The sequence below is a fragment of the Pungitius pungitius genome, chromosome 21, assembly GCF_949316345.1.
Source record: "Pungitius pungitius chromosome 21, fPunPun2.1, whole genome shotgun sequence".
NCBI lineage: Eukaryota > Metazoa > Chordata > Actinopteri > Perciformes > Gasterosteidae > Pungitius > Pungitius pungitius.
Window position 1 is genome coordinate 14,844,262 of NC_084920.1, and position 19,777 is coordinate 14,864,038.

At 50.1% G+C, this 19,777-nt stretch overlaps 1 protein-coding gene across 3 annotated transcripts in view; it reads right to left on the reverse strand.

Moving 5' to 3' along the window:
* LOC119212913 (thyroid hormone receptor alpha-B) overlaps positions 1-19,777 on the reverse strand; it is a 54,408-nt gene that overhangs the window by 24,374 nt on the left and 10,257 nt on the right. For 2 of the 3 annotated variants that reach the window (XM_062559898.1, XM_037463782.2), the window contains exon 2: positions 8,563-8,614. The exons of the other annotated variant lie outside the window; for it this stretch is intronic. The gene's annotated coding sequence lies outside the window, so the exon portion shown is untranslated. The remainder of the gene's footprint in view (positions 1-8,562; positions 8,615-19,777) is intronic. 3 annotated transcript variants of the gene reach the window in all.

Sequence of the window (19,777 nt, forward strand, 5' to 3'; positions counted from 1 at the left end):
CAGATACACACCCTCTCCACGGCGGCATTATAGACGCCACAAGCGCCCCACCTTAAACAAATCTTAGGCGTGTCCAGATTTTAAAAAAAGACAAACCTGAGCTCTCAGTGTCTTTCTTATCGTGAATCACGCTACAGTACATGCTCAGACATCAACGGGTCAAAGATGCATGATCTCAAACACACAGTAACCACGTATGGGTTTGTTATCTATGTTTCCACAGTGTTGGAGCCCTTTGGGGGGAGAAGCCTGCAGGCGGGACATGTGTATTAAAGCAGTGGAGCACGGGCAGCACAGCCCTGTCTCGTGTGTACCAGCTCCGGTTAATTGAATGCTGTGCTGGGTTCTCCCCCCCCCCCCCCCCCGAGGCGCTACGTGTTGGTTTACCGCCGCTATTGATCGCCTCTGTCCCCCCCCCTGCACGCATAAGAGCACAATTCCACCACAGCGTGGACACAAGGGGAAGAACAAGATGGAAGTATCCACGGTGGATGTTTCCTTCTGAGCCATTAAACCAAAGCCAATAAATCAATTTCCCGTAATGTGAACTGGGCCGAGCCCACAGCAGGGACCCTGCAGCCGACGTTGTCCCTGCACACAGCACCGACTCAAGATTTCACCTCCTTTGCCTTGCAGCCCCCAAACCTCTCACTACGTGACTTCGATGCAAAATCGCCCCCCCTCATTACTTGGGAACAAGCTGTTCCCGATTAATGTAGGACAAATGCAATATTGAGAGGGTTGAGGGAATTTCTATAGTGCAAAAAAAAGGCTCCTTTATTAAGAACCATCGGTCTGGAGGTCGATGTCAAGTTAACGGACAACAAATCAGAAGCTCTGTTTGGATCCGACTTCAGTGACCGAAAATGTGGTGGTAAAAAGAAGAAGAAAAAAAACATCTCATATAACCGAGGCTATATATATATATATATAAACGTGGGACCGGCGCTAATGAATCCAACCTGGACCGAGCCGGTGTTAGATGTCAGAGGCGGCGTCTGTTTCCCCCCCCGAGGTGGGAGGCTGCGTTTCACTCGTTCCCTGGCGTAGATCACATCACCCCCGCCCCCCCCCCCCTCCCGAATGACGCCCGCTCCGCCTGATTCCTTTGTCACACAATGTTGATTCCACAACGCAACGCGTGTGTGTGCAGGTCCATGAGCAGAAACGGAGGAGTTTTGGGGGGGGGAACACGTGTTCAGTGTGCAACTCACACTGTGAAAGGTGACACAAAAAAATGTGTAGCACCCGCCCACGCGGGTAAAGTTTCTCCTTTTGCGTTTTTCCTAAAACTCGTGTGCACACCTGTGCCTTTCTACCCTCCAAAGCCCTTCGGCGCCGTCCCCTCGCGGCCCTTCCGTGCAGCGGCGCCTCGCGTTGTGTAACCGTAGCCGGGGAGTTAAAGAGCAGCGCCGGGGGGGGGAACGCCAGAGGTCTCGTTACGCGGCTCCTCCTTTTCCCGCTCAGCGCTCTGGATGTCGCGAGATCGCGCGTTCGGAAGTCGCAGCTTCCTGCCCCGTGGAGCCGCAAGCTCATTGGCTGGAGGCGGTACACCCCCGGCACGCCCCCTCTCTCTCTCTCTCTCTGTGAGGTTGGTGGCACATTGTAGGTAACGTACACACAGGTACACACGGGAAGAGGACAGGTGGAAGGATGCATCGCTCACACCTGCAGACCACGCGTTATCGCTCCACTGCTATTTCATCGATGGTAACACACCTCGTGGTGTCAGAGGCACAGAAGCGTTAGAGAAGGAACCCATTACAAAAAAAAAAAAAGGGGGGGGGGGGGGGGCGGGGGGGAGTAATGGCGTGCAGCACGGAGCAGGAAATGAAAACCCCGAGATCACTCCTGTGGGTCAAAGAAGTTTTTTTTGTAACAATCCCGAGCAGTATTTTTCATTCTTTGTGCGGTTGGCTCCTAGAGGACCCCCCCTCCCCCCCCACCTCAACCACACACTCAGCTCGCGGACACAGAACGAGGGAGGTGGTGGTGAAGGAAATGGTCCGCTTCAACTAGATGAGGTTTTGGGGCTTGCGCTGCTTAGAGTTGAAATTCTAAACTTCAGTCTCATACGATGAGTTACCACCTGCTGCAGCAGCAGGCGGCTCACAAGGGGGCGGAACTCCAACCCTGACCCGTAGAGTAAATCCAACGAAAACAACTGGACGGGCCGGCTAAAGAAAACTCACCATAACAAACGACATCTGTCTTGGGTGGGGTCGATGGTTTGAACCCCGGCCGCTCCACGTCCCCTTGAGCAAGGCGCCTTTTACAGCCGCGCCCCGCTGCTCCCCCGCTGTGTGGGACGGGTTGAACGCAGCGACGCCGACGGCACGGAAAGCTGCTAAAGGCGCCCCCGCTTTTAGTGAAGTCGCTTCAGAGTCACTCGACACAGGTCACGGTTCAAGGCCACGAGGGGCGGGGCCGAACTCCAGGAGGCAGGAAACGAGGCGGCGCTCTGCGAGCCGCTCCAGAGGTGGCAGCGAGCTTTGCCACGTGGCGGGCGGAGCGCGGTCATTGGAAGCACATGAGATATATTTATGTATCGCAGCGGGGGTGTTTGAGTCCGGGACCAGAGTTGGTGGACCAACTCGTCCCAAAGCCACACGGCCCGCAGTCCAAAGTAGTAGTCCAAATCAACGGCGCCAACGACCTTCACAATGAAACGAGACCATCGGAGAGAAGGATTATGATAAAATAAGATTCCCCAGAATGTGCATCAGCCCTCCGCCCCCCCCCCCCCACTAGAAGCCAAAAGGACACCACGGCGCTGAGCCAGGCCGCATTGCCAGAACCAGGACTGTGCGGCTCGGACAGACCCTGCTGCAGTAAAATGAGGTTCTACACAAGGACACAATCCACACAACACGGAACAACATTCAAAATGTAGCGGTTATAAAAGTAATCCCCCCCCCCTCAATATTCCCATTTTGTCTATTTTTTTACATGATGAAAAGCAGACTGCCTCTTTAGGATATAAATTTTACGTCTGAAGGCCACTTTAATCTTTTCCAAAGTTTCCAGTGCTCGTTTTGTTTCAATAACTCACCTTTTGGCGAGCCTGCTCCGAGGCCAAGGGTTAAAGAAGAAAAGGAGGAATGGAGGAAGAGGGACGGTGAAGAGAGGAAAAAAGAGCCCGGTGCCTCGCTGCATTAAACCCTCTTACCGGGTCTCTCGGGTCTCTCTCCCGCTCATAATGGCGCCAATTAGCTGATCAAACAGATAGCGAGCGGACCAGACCCGCTGCCGTGGGTGGGCTCCAATGCTCCACATCATTAGCCACGAGTGTTAGTGGTTTACGAGTGGCTTGTGGTACCAACGTGTCCGGGGCCATGTGCACAGTTCAGAGTCTGCGGAATCTGCAGCTGAGCCGGAGCGCCGAGTGGCGCTTGATCACTCGCGGGCCGAGCCTAAAGAACATATACAGTGCGTTCTCAAGGATTCCTGCCGCAGAGGCAACTCAAGTGGAAATGTCACAGGGTCGAGTCCGGCCGTATCTGTACGCATATAAAACTTCTTCATTGGCTGCACCATTGCATGAAATACTCAAAATGCCTTGAGCATAACTAGATGTTTTCTTAAACATCTAGTCCAACGTGGACTGAAATGAGTTTGATCAATGTTTTTAATAACTTTTAAAAGCATATTGGGGAAAAATGCCAATGTCAAAGTTATTACTGCTTCTCCATATCAGATTTATGTTCTGTCCCTGTGAGACGCTGGACACCGTAATGGAAACAAGAGCTAAGGCAACGCCGGGTTTATTGTTTTCAAAATTGTCGACCAAAGTTCAGACCCAATAACCAGCGATCCTCCAGAAAGCAACATGTGAAACTACTAAACGTGGATCAGCGTTCCAGCCTAAATAAACTCTGACCAGACGCCACCCAAATAAGGGTAACTGCTAGTTAAAGAAAGCAGATCGGACCTCGGCGGAACCGGCCCGCACCGCGAAGACAGGCTCTGCCTCTCGGGGGGGCCGAGCGGCATTAAAAAAAACGTTTCACCCGACCCTCTGCTGACGTTTACAAGCTGACTGACGGGACGATGGCCAGGCCGCCCCCCCCTCGGGACAGACCCGTCCTGTAGGTGCCCCTGATGTCACCGGCGGAGCTTCGAGACCAGATGAAATGCACGTGTGTGTTGACAGGGGGGAAAAAAATAAATCTAATAGAAGCAGAGGGAACCAAGACGTGATTTGGCTGTGCAACAAGGATTTCTTTAAGCTTTTACCTCCAATGTGTGGTTTTAAATATTTGTTCCTGATGCACACACGTCGCTTTGGGATGAAATACAGTGTGGGAATATTTACCTTCTGTCAAACCTGAGGTCCTGGTGGGGGGAGTGTTGGAAACTGTAGAAGAACACACACACACGCCAATGACATTTGCACATGAGCACATGTCGGCTGCAAAAATACACACCCACACACTGTAAATAGTGGAGGTTCTCCCCCCCCCCCCCCCAGAGTGCGCTGCTCAACAATAAGACGCCGCGGCTGGTGACTGAATAATTGGGAGTTTACTGCTTCCATCATTATTATGAGTCACTCTGCTGTTGCTACTAGCTATTATTAATGCTTCAATCGTCATCATCATTATTCCATTACTCCTTATTCCAAATACTCCTCTGTTACTATCATTTTAGAAACTATTATTCTGCTGCTGTCATACATGTCATTTATACCACAAATACCAGATAGATGCGGTTATTATTTCACCTAATTCCTTTTGGACAAATGACATCGGCAGTATTTCTGTCCATCCTGTAAGAAGGATCCCTCTGTTGCTCTACTTGAGCCCCCACCCCCCCCCCCCCGTTACAGTTGCGAGGGTCACGGGAGAAAAGCCTGAGGACCCTCTGAGGCACATGGGGGATTTTTGGGAAATAGAAATGAATTGAACTGCACTCACTTGGCAAATCAGCTGTTGGTAAAGCTGATAAAAGCTGGGGGGGGATAGGGGGGGGATCAGGAATAGTTTACAAGCTGAAAGCACAAACCAGTCTTTCAACTAGAATGAGGCCGCTTTCCTTAAAGGCTCGAGAAGCTTCCAGTACAACGTCGCAGGACGGGGGGGCGCTGTTTATTATTATTTTAAATTCCATGAGAAGTACTCAAGTATTAAGCGTTGTCTCTGTGTGTGTGTGTGTGTGTGTGTGTGTGTATCTCGTCTTCCTCTGAGCCATTGAGTTCCATTAAGAACACATCAATGATCCTTCATCACCATCAACTCACTCACTGTAGTGTATTGACTCCAACTAACACACACACACACAACCGCCCCCCCCCACCCTTCCCATTGATCCTCAAAACTCTGCTTTGGGTTTCCTTACATATGAACTCCTTTATATTTTGAGTGATTAGATTAGTGACGCTGTAGAAGGTCGTCGGTCCACCTGCACGGATGACACTCACTTTGGTTCCAAACCCCCCCCCCCCCCCCTTTCAAAGACTTCCTTTTTTCATTTCATTCCCTCCGGCTCCTTTGTCTGTTGGAACAATTTGCACATTCATTTGTGGGCGAGTGGAACCGCGCACCCCACCCCGCCTCTGAAAAACGGATTCATGGGCGAAGCGCTACCTTTGACTGGTCCTCATTATTTTTAACCAACGCAACAAATAGTAATGTGTTAAAAAGCCGCTTCGCCATCAAAGGCCAAGAATTGATTGCTGGTTTCAAACGGCGACCTGGCAACAAGCCCCGTTTACTCTCCACGTAGTCTAGACATATTTGCCCCATGGTTACATCTATCTGTCGGGGCAGAGAGAATTTCCACAAAGTGTGAGGCCTGCAGCCTGCACGTGGGATGTATATGTTGAGGTGACAGAGAGAGAGAGAGAGAGAAAGGGAGAGGCAAAACAGCTCATCAATGCAAACAAGGTACTAGAATAGAGGGCCAAAAAGGAGGCACAAAAAAAAAAAAGTTCTAAAAAAAGGGGTGGGGCCAGTGGGAGCTGACATGGACAAACATAAGAAAATATGGCAGGAGAAAAGGCATCTGTGGCAGCAGAGCACGGCGGTCATCTCTGGGGTGAGCGCCCACCAAACTCATTTTATGTCCTTCTGGGATTCAATTCAATTCGTCCCATTACATTTTTAGCCATTTCGTTGTTTTTTAAAGTCATACTTAAAACCCGTACTGGACCAATCAGAGCCAGGGTCCCTTAATAACAGCTGTCAATCACCCCGTTGGGTGTTTCAGTTCAAGAGCTTTTATTGTTAACCATTTATTAGTTTTAAATCAAAAGTCACCAAACAAATAAACCAATTCAGTGTCAGAGAAGAAGAAGAATAAATATCATTGATTTAAAAAATTGTGAAAAACGGATGAATATTAGATTCATGCTCATTGTGCTGCCTCTACAGAATGTTACAATAAAGAGAGGCCTGATGACTCCTCATGGCACCAAACAAACAGGATGGGTGAAAACCAACCCAAAGAGGGACAAACCAGAGGAGGGATAAGTTTGACTTTGACTGCAGAGATGAACTTTTCTTCTTCTCCTTGCGTTCCACGTGTCAAAAGGGTGAAATGTGACGGATTATTCGTCACCGTATTTTTCCACCTCTCAGTCTGATAATTTACCGCCTGTGTGCAATTAAACCCAACATATACACACACACACACACACACACACATGTGGCAGCACTAAAAAGAAAAGCGCATGCTACACAGTTTGTACATGCGCGTATGAGCTGTTTGTGTGTGTGTGTGTGTGTGTGTGTGCGTGTGTAGCAGCTATGTCAGCAGCGGTCCTGTAGCGCCAGGTGAGATTTACGAGGTGTTAAAGAATGCTCGCCTCCACGCCCGTGATGGGAGACTGATCCCCCCCCCCCCCCCCCCCCCCCTCCCTTCCCCTCCGGCCTCTCCGGCTCCGACCCCAACCAGCAGACACACAGCCGCCAAGTGCGCGCACACACACACACACACACACACACACACACACACACACACGTGTGTGTGCGCGCGTGCTTGTACGCCACCCCAGAACCCGAAAATGTGAGTGTAACGTCTGCGCCGACCGCCGCTTCCTGCTCCGAGAAAAGCACTTCCTGTGGCTGAGCGCCACCTTCTAAAATATCCCACAGCAGCCTCACTTACTTTGTAGCTCTGCTGTGGGATTTATCGTATTTGAATGCGATATTTCAGACACAGCTTTTGGAACCACGGCTCCCGGAGGCAGCGATGCGGTTCCTTTCTAATCGTTCGTTTACCTCCATGTTGATCGGACAAACTGCAGCGACTTAGTGACGTGACGTGAGTGAAAGTTTTACTGGAAGACGTGACCCACCGGGGACAAAAAGAGAGGATAATGTCATACAATCAATTAAAAAAAATGGGTTAAACCACAATAATCTGGCATTTGGTCACATGTCCAACGACATCGTAACTGAAAAAATGAATTTTAATAATTGAAAAATCGATCGCGCTTAACACATAAAGCCACCGTTACCCCGGTTGAATCAGGTCACAAACCTTTCTGACTGCAAAGGGGTCAAAGGTCAACAGTGTGGACCTGAAACGTTTACAACGGCGTCGTAAACAACTTTAACAAAGGGGCTTATTTACAAAAAAGAACAGCCGCCTGTTACTGCCTCCCCCCCCCTCTGCCCCCGAGAGGGTCCCAGTTACTGACAGCAAATAATACTGATGTTATGGTACTAGAGGTCCAAACTCAGTCCGGTTTGGTCCATAGATTTCATACAATCACAAGTGGACTTGGTAGCCGAGACATGTTCCATTGATCAGAAATGAGCCCACGTGCTCATGGACATGATTCTTTTCATCATGTCGACGGGGGCGAAGTGCAACTGTCAAACACAGACAACCTCCTCTTCCTCCGGACTTCAACTATATCCTCGGTTTTGTTCACAGGGGAACATTTCAAACACTTCAGTATGCAAATTTACACACACACTTTCCCTAACTTCCCATTGAGCGTTCAACTGCCGACGCAACGTCCTCATCTCACACACAACCGCCCCTTTGATGTTGTTGATGTTGCGCGAGGGGGGGGGGGGGTGGGGGGCGTCCCGCTCTGCTCTCGCTTTTGTTCTGCGACTGGCTTACGATAAACGGCTTCCCGGGAGGAACTTTGGTTCCTCGCCAGGTGCGTCAATCGACGCGTTATGCCCGATACCCCATAACAGCCCTACCATGAAGCTCTTCTGGGCCCGATGTGACCTCTCCTGACCTCTCCTGACCTTCCGGGCCTTCCTCGCCCAAACATCTGTCCAAGCTCTCCTGCTCCCCTGATGCTGCAGGGACTAAAGTGGGATCAAACCACATTTACGCTGGGCCCTGGTGGCTCCAGCTGTGCGGCGAGGTGAGAGGAGAAGGCGCCATTTCACTCAATAGTTCATTGCTGAAGACGCATTGTGCAACAAGCATCACGCATTTTATCCTCAGTATTACTAATCGAGTAAATATAATAATATATTTATATCAGCCTCCAGGGGCAAACCTGTACATTCAGGAATTTGTCCCGCCAATGTTCATTTATACATTTAAAGTGGTACCTGGAGTCCGCAGACATCCACCCACCATGTGACCTACCAGTCATTCAACGATCCCTCCGGGCCTCCTGCGCCGGGTCTTTGTCTCCGCCCTGGAAGGAGTAGAGAGAGGATCGTCAGGGAGGGTGGGCAGCTTATACAAAAAGGGCTGAGCTCAAACGAAAACCATAATCGGCTGCGATAATGTGATGAAGACTGGTTGTGCCAACACAAAGTTCTACACTTGGCTCTCTATTGATCCACATTCCCTGCAACTTATGACACCTGATGATTATCTGGCGCGCTTTATTCCGAGGAAGAGATATTCCTGATTCCTGACACAGAGCCGCACTGTTATGACACTATTAAGTGTGTGTGTGGGGGGGGGGGGAGGCATTCGAGTGGATGTTGTGAAATCGGGGAGTGCCTGTGCCGTGTTATTTAATATGAAAATTAAATGTGACATTTTAATTTACGTGTCCACTAGGGTTGCATCCTGGGAGGCGATGTAAATGTACACGATACATTTCACATTCCCCTCTGGCCAAACATTAAGAATCTGTTTTTGATGCTGATATTTGATGTTGGCTCCAACATTCATTCAAAAACAGTGACAATGGAGCTGATCCATCATTTTAATGAAACATTTTATGAATGGTTACGTATTTATGAGTTTACATTTGGTCTGAAAAAATGCTGAAACAAATGTTTCCCATACGCACATTAATTAAACCCCGGTATCGGCTGAGTCAGGTGGGTGCGTCATATGGAGATGAATGGATAGTTTTATAGATCGAGGTCTCTCACCGTCTGACAAAGCGAGGAAAAAAGAAATATTTACATATTTTGTGATCAAATACCCCGATATCAATACCTCGCCCTGTGCCCCGATATGGATCTGATATGGATAAGTTGCCCTCTGCTTTGACACAGCCGCAGCCAGAAGGCTGAGCGCTCTGCACAGCACCTTCAAGGTGAAGTGTCTTCCTTTTCGATAAGTCAGGCCAGTGGGCCTTCTCCTCATCCCGCCGACATCAATAGCTTCCTTTGTGGCGGTGAAATTCCGACGGCAAAGCCTCTAATTAGCCGGAGGGCCCTTTGGACGCGGGCAGAGAAAAGAGAAAAGAAGAAAAAAAGCGATAAAACGCCTGTGGAGGGGCGGCCATTCGATGCCCTCCTGCCGGAGCTAATGCCAAGCTAATTATGTTCTCAAAAAACGGGTTTCTCTGTCACCGTGTTGCTTTGTTCAAAGCCAGGAATCCGGCAGCTGGTTCGCTGGAATCAAGTCGTCAGCAGCAGCAGCATGTTGCGGTTTGTCCATTTCATTGTCAGGGAGTGGCTGGATGGCAACAGACAACGTAACAACCACCGAGAGTTTCATCCTTCGTGTGACTTTGAAGGGACGAAACCCTCGAGCTGGCCCTGGGGACATTCACAACATCGTGGATGTCCAAAACTCACAAGCTGCACTGCTTGGACCACTCCTAGAAAAATCGTATAATTTATGTAAATAATGCAACAGCCTCTGATGTTCATGCTGCATTTTGTGGAATCTAAGTGTGCGTGTTTTCCTATACTCTGCTGGCGCTGTGAACACGCTGACGGGGTGTCTTGTGTCAACTTGGATTTCAGTAGCTTCAGTCTGGCAGGGGATCACATGCCTGTGCTATATTTGCACCAAACTGGATAGCCACCACGCAAGTGTGCATCGAAAGCCCATCCTAAGGGCACGCACCACGGGCGATCCACAGCTTCCACAGACGCATTAAGGTAGAATCACCTGCTCTTTTCTTTACACCGACCATGATTTTATGAGCCAGGAGGTTTCACACCACCGGCGTCGCCCCACATGACACCCGAAGAACTGCTGATGCGCCTTGAAGAAAGTCACGACAGAGCGACGCCCCCGCTTCCCGTGAAAGAAGCGGCCGGAGGCTGCTGCGGGTAAAGCAGCCTGTGGGGGTTTCAACAGAAACTGAGTCATGATCAATATTGCATAGCAGGAGGCATGACAACAATGACAATAAACAGTCATATGTAATTATCCAACAGATCTACAACGATCTGGAAAGTGTTCCGGAAAGAAATGAAATGACAGCTTTGTGACTGTGTGCCTCGAGCAACCAGTCAAACTGCACCTCGTAACCTGGTCAACTTCCCCAAAGGCATCTCCAGCCTTCAAATCGAAGATTGTTTGTGCCAATTTTTCGAAACAATTACATCGAGGCCGTGATAAGAGACGGACCTGAACGCACGCGGCGCCGGGCTGTTGCCGCTGGCAACGCGCGAAAAAAAGAGGAGGCTTTGATGAGATCCATCAAATACTGAGGCTCCTGCTCACTGCGACTAATTGAGTAATTTGAATCTGACCAAGCCTGCCCGACATCGGCGACAAGTCCTAATATATATTTTAAGAGGGGCTGTAAAACCTCTGTGAATCCAGTTCATTAGGATTTAACAATCTGACTGCAAGCCCTCAGAGCAGTACGCCACGAGATCAGAGGCTGTTATTTTGTCTTTTACACCAATCCAACCGGGAAGACAATCATTAGTTGGTGCAAATTAAAAGGCTTCATAGTCATTCACTGCTTTGTGTTTGAGGTCACTGGTGCTCACCTGATTAAATACCCACAGAGGACTTGAGGAAGACTAAAAGAAAGACGTCTCCCCGCGTCAGAAGAACACTGAACAGAAAACATCTTGAGGGTAGATCCTGTCAGTGGGCACAAAGTTCACCAGCACACCCCCCCCCCCCCTCTCTGCTGGCAAACGGGAGGCTTTGAACTGCAGGCTTTTGTGTGGGGAACTTTGCTGGCCTGTCAGGACTATGAATGATGGTGTATGGAACAGATCAGATCCTGCCTCCGCTCTCCGGCCCTCAGGGGGAAAGAGATCCTCTGACGGCGCAGACCAAAGAAGCACGCGGGGCGAAACCTGGCGAAGGGAAAGCGCTCCAGCTTGTGGGGGCGCAATGCATCATCTGCACATACTGTACAAAAGGCTCCGATTACTAGAACTGCGAGGACATCATCGCCAACCGTGACATTGGCGGCAGATTCTTCTACGCGTCGTTTGCCTTCAGAAAAACACATTGAGGTGTTTTAAAGTGGGTTGTTTAGTCCTGAGAAGGCGAGGCGTGATCAGGTGATTCGGGGGGGGGAATTGTTTAATCTGTGCAAAAAACGTCATGCCAAGATTGCGCTCGTGCACTCTGCATCATGGGTATTATTGCGTCCGTAGTGGCCCGGGCACGGAGCGGTGACTTTGCAGAGTTCACATGAAAAACAGGCGGCACTGCAGCGGCCATAAATCTCCCAGATCCTCCTCATCGCCGCCTTCACGCCATCTCCCCCCTTCCATTACACTTAACCTTGGCCGGGCTCACTAAATCAGCATAAGTAGTAAATTAGATCAAACATCCCGTGACCCTTTTGAACTCCTTTGAAAGGGGGTGGGGGGGGGAGGAGTAGGAGGCGGGATGTCGACGTTCTCCCAGCAACCCACAGCAAAATAGGGTATAACATTAATGGGTAGAGCCGATGGTGGCTCCAAGAGAGAGTTACGCAATCTGTGTCCTCCATACGAGTGCATCATATAACCCACAGATCAACTATTCATTTCTAACGTGGAGGAGGATCTGATACATTTTTTAAATTCTCATCCTATTTCTAAGGTCATTTAGCGGCGTCGCCCAGGCAACACGGCAGGCGGTACAAACGCGCCAAGCTTCCCTCTGGAGGATCCGCGCTGCCCATCTGCAATCGATGCAAGTCGTACTCAGACCACGTACTGTGGATTAAACAATTCACACACACACACACACACACACACACACACACACACACACACACAAATTACAGTAAACGTCCTTCAGGCCATCTGTGTGTCAATGTCTTCAGCCCGGGGAAAAGAGGTGGGGCGGGGGGAGCGGGGGAGGGGGTGACAGCACGGTCACTTCAAGGGCGCCGGCCTAATCCCCCCCCCCCCCGGTGAAAGGTGGAGGGAGGCGGCCATAAAGATGCACTCAGGAGGAAGATGATGAGCCACCAGAGATCAGGGAGGAGCAGGAGCAGTGAGGAGCGAGGCGACGAAGACGGAAAGATCCAGGGACACAACGTCCAAGAGACACAAGGACTCGTTGATGAGAGGCCGCCCCAGCTGGATGGTCGGAAGGGGGGGGGGGGGGCATGGTGGACAGGGAGACAATGCAACAGGGCTTGTCAAGAGGAGAATTTATTGCGGGTCAAGCTGCAAATAGCTTCGCTTTTGTGGAGAGAAGGAGGAGGGAGGGAGGGGGGGGTGAACTTGAGGTGGGGGGGGGAGGATGTGATGTCGTCCAATAGTCTCACACATTTAGCTTTTCTCAAAATAACACGAATGGAAGATAATATCCACTTATTCTGCCTTGTTATATCAAAAACAGCTGGAGATGTAAACAATATTCTCATTCTAGTCACATTAAAGCTGCGGCGCCGCCAGGAACCTCTGAGCCGCAGCGCCATTGGCTGTCAGATGAAGACGTCTCCGTCTCTCAAGCCGTTACGAGGAGCGCTTTTAATTGCCCTGAAGATTTGAGATAACGACACCCGACGGATTCCTGTTTATTCTCCATCTCTATTTATTACTCTCTACGAGCCAAGAGACATCCGCTGATCCCAGAGCGACTCGGCGCCGACGGACCTGAACCAAGTCACGGTGACTGACGGATTTCTGTCTCCGATGGAAAAAAATGCAAAAACCTCACATAAAAAAGGACCAGAGGTGATACCATGGTTGCGGTTTTGCAATTTCTGAACTGTATTTCTGTATATTTCAGCGGGTATCTCAGCTACACACGTTGATTGCACCCTTTCTAAAAAAAAAAAAATTCATTCAAATCAACTGGGCTCCATCTTTTTCCATCCATGAATATGTTTAGCAGCTTCCCTCCACAGCAGAAAGGAAGGAAGAAGGTCAACAGGTGCGTCACGACAGTTTGGGACATTAAATCAGCCGCCCTCGGACCCCGGGGCCTCAATGCGATTAGTGGCCAGTGGTAATCGAGAGCCTATTCATTCCTGCTTAGAGTAGATGACACATTTGATTCGGTGGATTAGTCCACCTCTCCTCCCGGTGCAGGGAGGGAGGGGGGGGAGGGGGGCTCCAAAGGGCCCCACGTTCAAGGGGAGGAGATGGAAGGAATATCAAAAGAAGCAGAAATGGGAGCAGCAGCCATGAGCCCAGCGCTCTTCCATAATTAAAGCCGACGGTTCCTTTGTGTCACTAAACACAACCCAGCGCACCGCGGGGGGGCCCTTAGTTGGTGCCTTCCCAACATACGTGATGAGGTCCAAGAAGCAGCCTGATGATGCTGCAGATTCCACAGAAAAAAACGTTTAACCTTTTAATGTTTACCCTTTCATTTAAGAACATGCATCATCGCGTGCATGTTCTTACACAAGGAAGTAAATTATAGGATGCGATCTGGAACAACTCGTTAAATGACACGCACACCTATTGCTGACTATTTATCAACCCAGCATTAAAATAACAATAGCAAAACCATGTGACTCACCACATGTCACATGTGACCTTTTACCGAGGGAAACCAGTGCGAAAGATGCGTAAAGCTGCGTTTTGTTTAATGATTGTTTGTTCAGTAAACCGTTGTAAAAGTCGTCTTCAATACAACAAGATGTTGATTTATTAATTTACGCTGAAGGGCGGGGCAACTTTGGTTGACATGTCTCACCCAATAAATGATTTGTTTGTTTAAAAGCTTGTCATGCTCATCATGTTGTAATTTCACATCTTGAAGTCGTTCTAAATTGGGTAATTACAGCATTGTGGCTAACAATAAAAATTCTTGATTCAGAATATGAACGGAGTCTTGGCTTCCAGAGACTCGCTCTGTTGTGACATCCAGAGGGAGTTATCTGTGATGCATCGAAATATGGGAGCAGTTCAAGGTAAATACACGTTAAAATGGAAAAACACGGCATGGAATTGCATTGATTTAATTCACCGCACAATAAAGCGCTGTTGATGTAACAGATGCTCTTAGATCGCAAAGATGACACACACACACACACACACACACACACACACAGTGTTCCTTCAGGAATTTTGGCTCACATTCAACAACCCTAAATCAACTGCAGCACCGTTGGGCCCCTTCACTCTGCATCTGTCACCCCACATGTTGACCCCGGGGTGCACGTGTGTGTGTGTGTGTGTGTGTGTGTGTGTGTGTGTGTGTGTGTGTGGGGGGGGGGGGGGGGGGGGGGAGACAAAGCATGCATAGAAAAAAAATGGGGAAAACAAGGTCGTAAAAAGAGGGCTCGTACCTCCCGTCTCCACTGCAGCACTTACCCAGAAGCCACCTGCATTCTGGGCGCCGGTGGCACGTGCACTTTAACGTGCACTTTAACGAGCACTTTAGCGCGTTGCTTTCGGGGCTCTGAGCCGCTGGACTCATTGGACGCTGGATGTGACGGAATTGTGGCGATGCTTTTGTGTCGTGTTTTCATTGTGGGTTGTTTTTCAAATGCCCACTGAGGCTCACCTTAAAATGAATTACCCAGTGCTGCACAAGGCCTCATGCAGCCTTCACACGATCTACTAACTATTCATACATTCAACACTTTACTCAAGGCCCGAGGTAAACTGTTGCCCTGCCTGAACCATTGAGAGCTACTCAATGGACTCTGGAAAACGCTGTCTATACATCTGGGGCTTTTATTGTGAAAGGTCAGAAGGGAAGGAATGGATAAAAACCACCGGAGGTACTGAAGGACGCCGGGCCATGACGCCTACTGTACAGAAGCCCTTCAACAACAACGGGACGGAGGCGGCTGGTCGATCCTCCCATCCGTGTTTGCAGCTCCACCTTCATCTGAGGCAGAGCTGACCCTGCTCCCCCCCGCCTCCACCCATACACCGCCAGATCAGAGGGCAAACCGCTCATTTTTAGAGAGAACAAGTCAGACGCTTTTTGATTTGTCTCTCGCGCCGCCGCCAGGAAAAAGAAACATAACGGCGCGGCTTCCTCTGGACCGTTAGCAGCTATAATGAGGCCACATTACTTACTGACCGTAACCTTTAATGACATGCAAGGTTGTTTTCTCTAAGGATGCCACGACTTCGCCAGAAACCACAGGCGTTAAGGATCACCAGGGGAGAAGGGACTTCCTGGAGAGTGTCAGCTGTAAAGTGAAGGAGAAAAGTCAACTGAAATGTATTGCTGCTGCTGCTGCGTGTTAACTGAACATCAGTGGCTTCCACAGCATGTTTGGATCCGGTCTGACTGAACTCAGATCAGTACTGCCGTTTAAAAAATACTTTAAGACCAAACCAGCTCCCTCCAACACATGTTACGACAGCCTCGACTCAGAACTCATCAACTCCGTACAGACACAGAAATGTGAGACAGCATGCACTCAGCCTGGACCTACAGTGATCCCGTTTACCCCCCCCCCGAGTGTTCAAACAGGAACCGGCTCGGTGAGTCCGTTTCACACTGAGCCCCCTTTTCTTCCTCCTTATCAGCACTTTCTATTTATAGCACCTTCGCTGCTGCAGCGGCGCAGCTTAGCACAGTATGTTCCATAAAACACAGGCCTCTCCTCGCCACGCCCCCCCCCCCCCCCCCCTCCTCCCCCCCACGGGCAAGCCTCTGCAGTCGCCTCCCCCTGCTGCATGCACGAGCGTATAGAGACAAGCACACCTGCATACTTGCAGCCTTCTGCGATCAGTGATGAACAAGGACACATTCGGTGACCTTGTTCATCATTGTTGTGGGGAGTGATTTACATGCAGGACACAAACTCATAAAGACGTGACGCAGAACGCCACATTAAAAATAACATTTCAAACAAACTCTTCCCTGGACTTTTCACCTAGGAGACCACTGTCCTTATCTCATGTGGAACAAGAAGCCTCTTACATCACCTTGTGTGCGTCTTATGAAACATTTTGTTAGAGTCTGCATTCTGCAATAAGCTAATATTTATCTATGTTTCAGCTGAAGTAACTTTGACACACACACACACACACACACACACACACACACACACACACACGGCGCTTTGCCAAAAGGCACAGGGACAATTCAGTAAGAGAGAGACAACGCCTCAGCTGGCAGAGAGGAGCAAGATCAAGATGACAACAACAAAAAGAAAGGAACATCAAAAAAAGCAGCCGGAGTCATTAAAAAGGAGAGGACACGTCATTCGGGACCAATATGCACGGCGGAGTGAGTCATCTGTACCGCTCGGATATTATTCATCACTCAGGGTGTCACCCGTCACCCTCCCTTAAAAAAAAAAAAAAAAAAAAAAAAAACATCATCACCTTAAACAATCAATCAAACAGCTGGTACACATTAAACATGCCATCTCCTGTCTGCGCGGCTTTACTGCCAGCGCATATGTAAAAAAATATCCTCCTCCTCCCCCCTCCCACCCCCCCGCCTGCGTCTTTAGCGGCGCCGGTGTAGAGAGAAGCCGCGCCCCCCCCCCCCCTCCCCCCTCCTCACCTCCACATGCCTCAAACTGAAACCAGACGGCACTAAAGTGTCACAGTGGAACTGGGATCATGTGGGGGGGGGAAAGGGGCGTCCACTGCGTGCAGCGGGGGGGGGGCAACGCTCCTGACCCCTCAAGGGGCGCTTTGCAAATTTTTATTTTTTTAAATTTTTATTGGGAGTCCTTCAAAAGTTCACTTTGTTTGTGTGGCAAAGAGGGAGTAGGAGGGCTGGAATATTTGTGGCCCGGCAACAAAAGGATGTGGAATGCTCGTCTCTGGGCCCGCCGCTCTCTTCTGGCCTCTCGTCTTTTTTCTTTCTTTTTTTTTTTCTTTCTCTCAAACGTCTCCAGTGTCTCTTTCTTTTCTGTTTCTGGGCCCCCGGACCCTTCAAGGAAAAAGCTCTGGATTGTGGAAACGCTCAGCGGGTCGCGAGCTTTTCAGCAGTCTCGCAGAGAGAACCCTTCCCCTCCGGGGTCTGAAATGGACCCAGGCCAGCATGCCCACCACTCCCCCCCCCCCCCTCAGAGATATACTATTACATATATTATACTGTTACTGTACAGCGTTCCTCATTAAACCAGGAAAGCAGCCTCTAATCCCAGTGTGACATTTATACATGTATACAAAGATGTGCTCCATCACTCCCTGCCGCACCTGTCCCCGCCAGTGGGAAAAGATGGAGAGCGTCGGGGGAGGAAACGAGGGGCTGACCCCCCCCCCACGAGACGTAAACACAGCTGGGAGAAACGTACACACGGCGTCTCGCCGCTCCCCAGAGGCCGACCCGATCGGAGTGTGACCGGATTAATGCCTTTAAAAGGGGAAGAGGGATCCACGTCACCGGCCACACACAGCGGTGCATCGGGGGGGGGAGGCCTTGATTGGGACGTTTCGTTCTCATTGCTTCTTCATATTTTGACTGGTCGTGCATTCCGTGGGACAATTTATCGTTAATCGGCGGTTGATGGGCCGACGGGGAGTCTACCGAACTCTACACTACAGCTGCACCTTATTTCGTTCAATTAAATGCTGGAAACAACTTCACATCCATTTTTGTCCAAATGTCCAAAACCTCTATTTATATACTATGTAACACACAGAAAAATACCACAATAGAAAAGCTGGGACCATCGAATGCATATTCCTTCTGAAAATATGACTCATCAATTAAAATAGTCGTTGATAATTATCACATTCATATTAAGGATTCATTCATTCTCCAGATGTCCCATCCTGCATCGCTGTTAGAAATCTCAACGTTACACAATCGGCCTTCGACCTCAGAAACACGTAACGGCAAACTAAGAGTTTCAGAGGGACGTAGAGGGCGGGTTCAACGCCTCTGTGATGCAACTTAGAACAGGGCCCCGTGGTGTAAGCGCATTCCGGCCGGGTCGAGAGCTACAAAAATGTCCCCGTCAATGATGGCGTTGGGGAGAACAAAGTGTCCCTGTCTGTGGTTCATTGTTGTCGTGTGTTTCATCAGAGCGGTTTCACACCTCGGCGCCCGCTCGACATAAACCTCCCAACGCGATAAGATAAGCTGTGATCAGAGGTCACCGAGGGCGATCCCACCAGGACAGAAACCTGCTTTCCTGTTTTTTTGTTGTTGTTGTTGTATTTTGGTGCACGTCAACTTGTCTCATTTTTTATGCCAGGCAACAACGGCTTCACAAACACAGCCGTGCTCTTCCTAATCGGGGAAAAAAAGCGCTCGACTTAATAACATTACTTGTGCTTTTGCACTCAATCAGCACTCGGCTCCGATTTAAAGCGGCGCCGAGAGGCCCGCTGCCGTTAGCTGGGAGCACGCGGCGTGGTTTACGCCTTCCACCCGAGCCGTCCTTCTAGACCACAGACAGAGAGCTCGTCTCTCACTAAGACGAAAACGCACAGAGAAAAAAAAAGAAAAAGAAAAGAATTGCACTTCCTCTCAGTGAATGAGAAAGCTGTCCACAAAACCGCAGGGGGGTTCCCAGCACACCAGCCGCTGCCTCGCTGCAGCGCCGTCTGCCATCGCTTCACCTCCTTTATGCTGCACCGGCGATTACAGAACGAGGCCCCCCCCCCCCCCCCACCACCACCACCACCCCCCCTTCCCCGCGCCCCCCCCCGGGGACGCAGGTAGAGCGGCCGAGTCAACGCCGTATTTTCAGTTTCCGCCGAAATGTCACTTAAGAGGCATGCTGGGTAATCGTCTTTCTGAATGAAACCTCTTCTTTGCAGGGCACGAAAATGGAAAAGTACATTTCTGTCTAGACATCCAAGGACCGGGGGGGCCGCTTATTAAGTCTGTTCATTGATCACCGAGGCAGAAATCAAAAAGGAGGCTGCGCTACCACGGCGACAACCAACCGTCGTCTTAAATGTCACCGCGTCTCTCCTCTCCGACTCCCCGCCGGTCGGCGCGGGACGAGTTCAATTCACAAAAAAAAAGAAAAGAAAACTGAGGGAGGCCGTCCAGAGGCGTGCGGCGGGATTACCCGAGCAGGTGGAGGGTTTTTTTAAAACAGTACCTCAGATAATCTGTGTTTGAATTCAAGTGCAGTCAGAAGGCGGACGTCTGAACACATTTGTCCCCGTTTGGTTGCGTCTTTGTCAACGCGCGCGGGCCCCCGGGCGCCCACCTGTCCGTGTGAGCGGGTGGCCTCCATCCAGAGGGTCCGCTTTGGGAGAACTCCAGCGCCCACAGCGCAGGTTACCATCAGGGGGCTGCCGTCGATGGCGAGCGTGTCCGCGGAGAGGAGGGCGCCCGCGTTACGAGGCCTCAA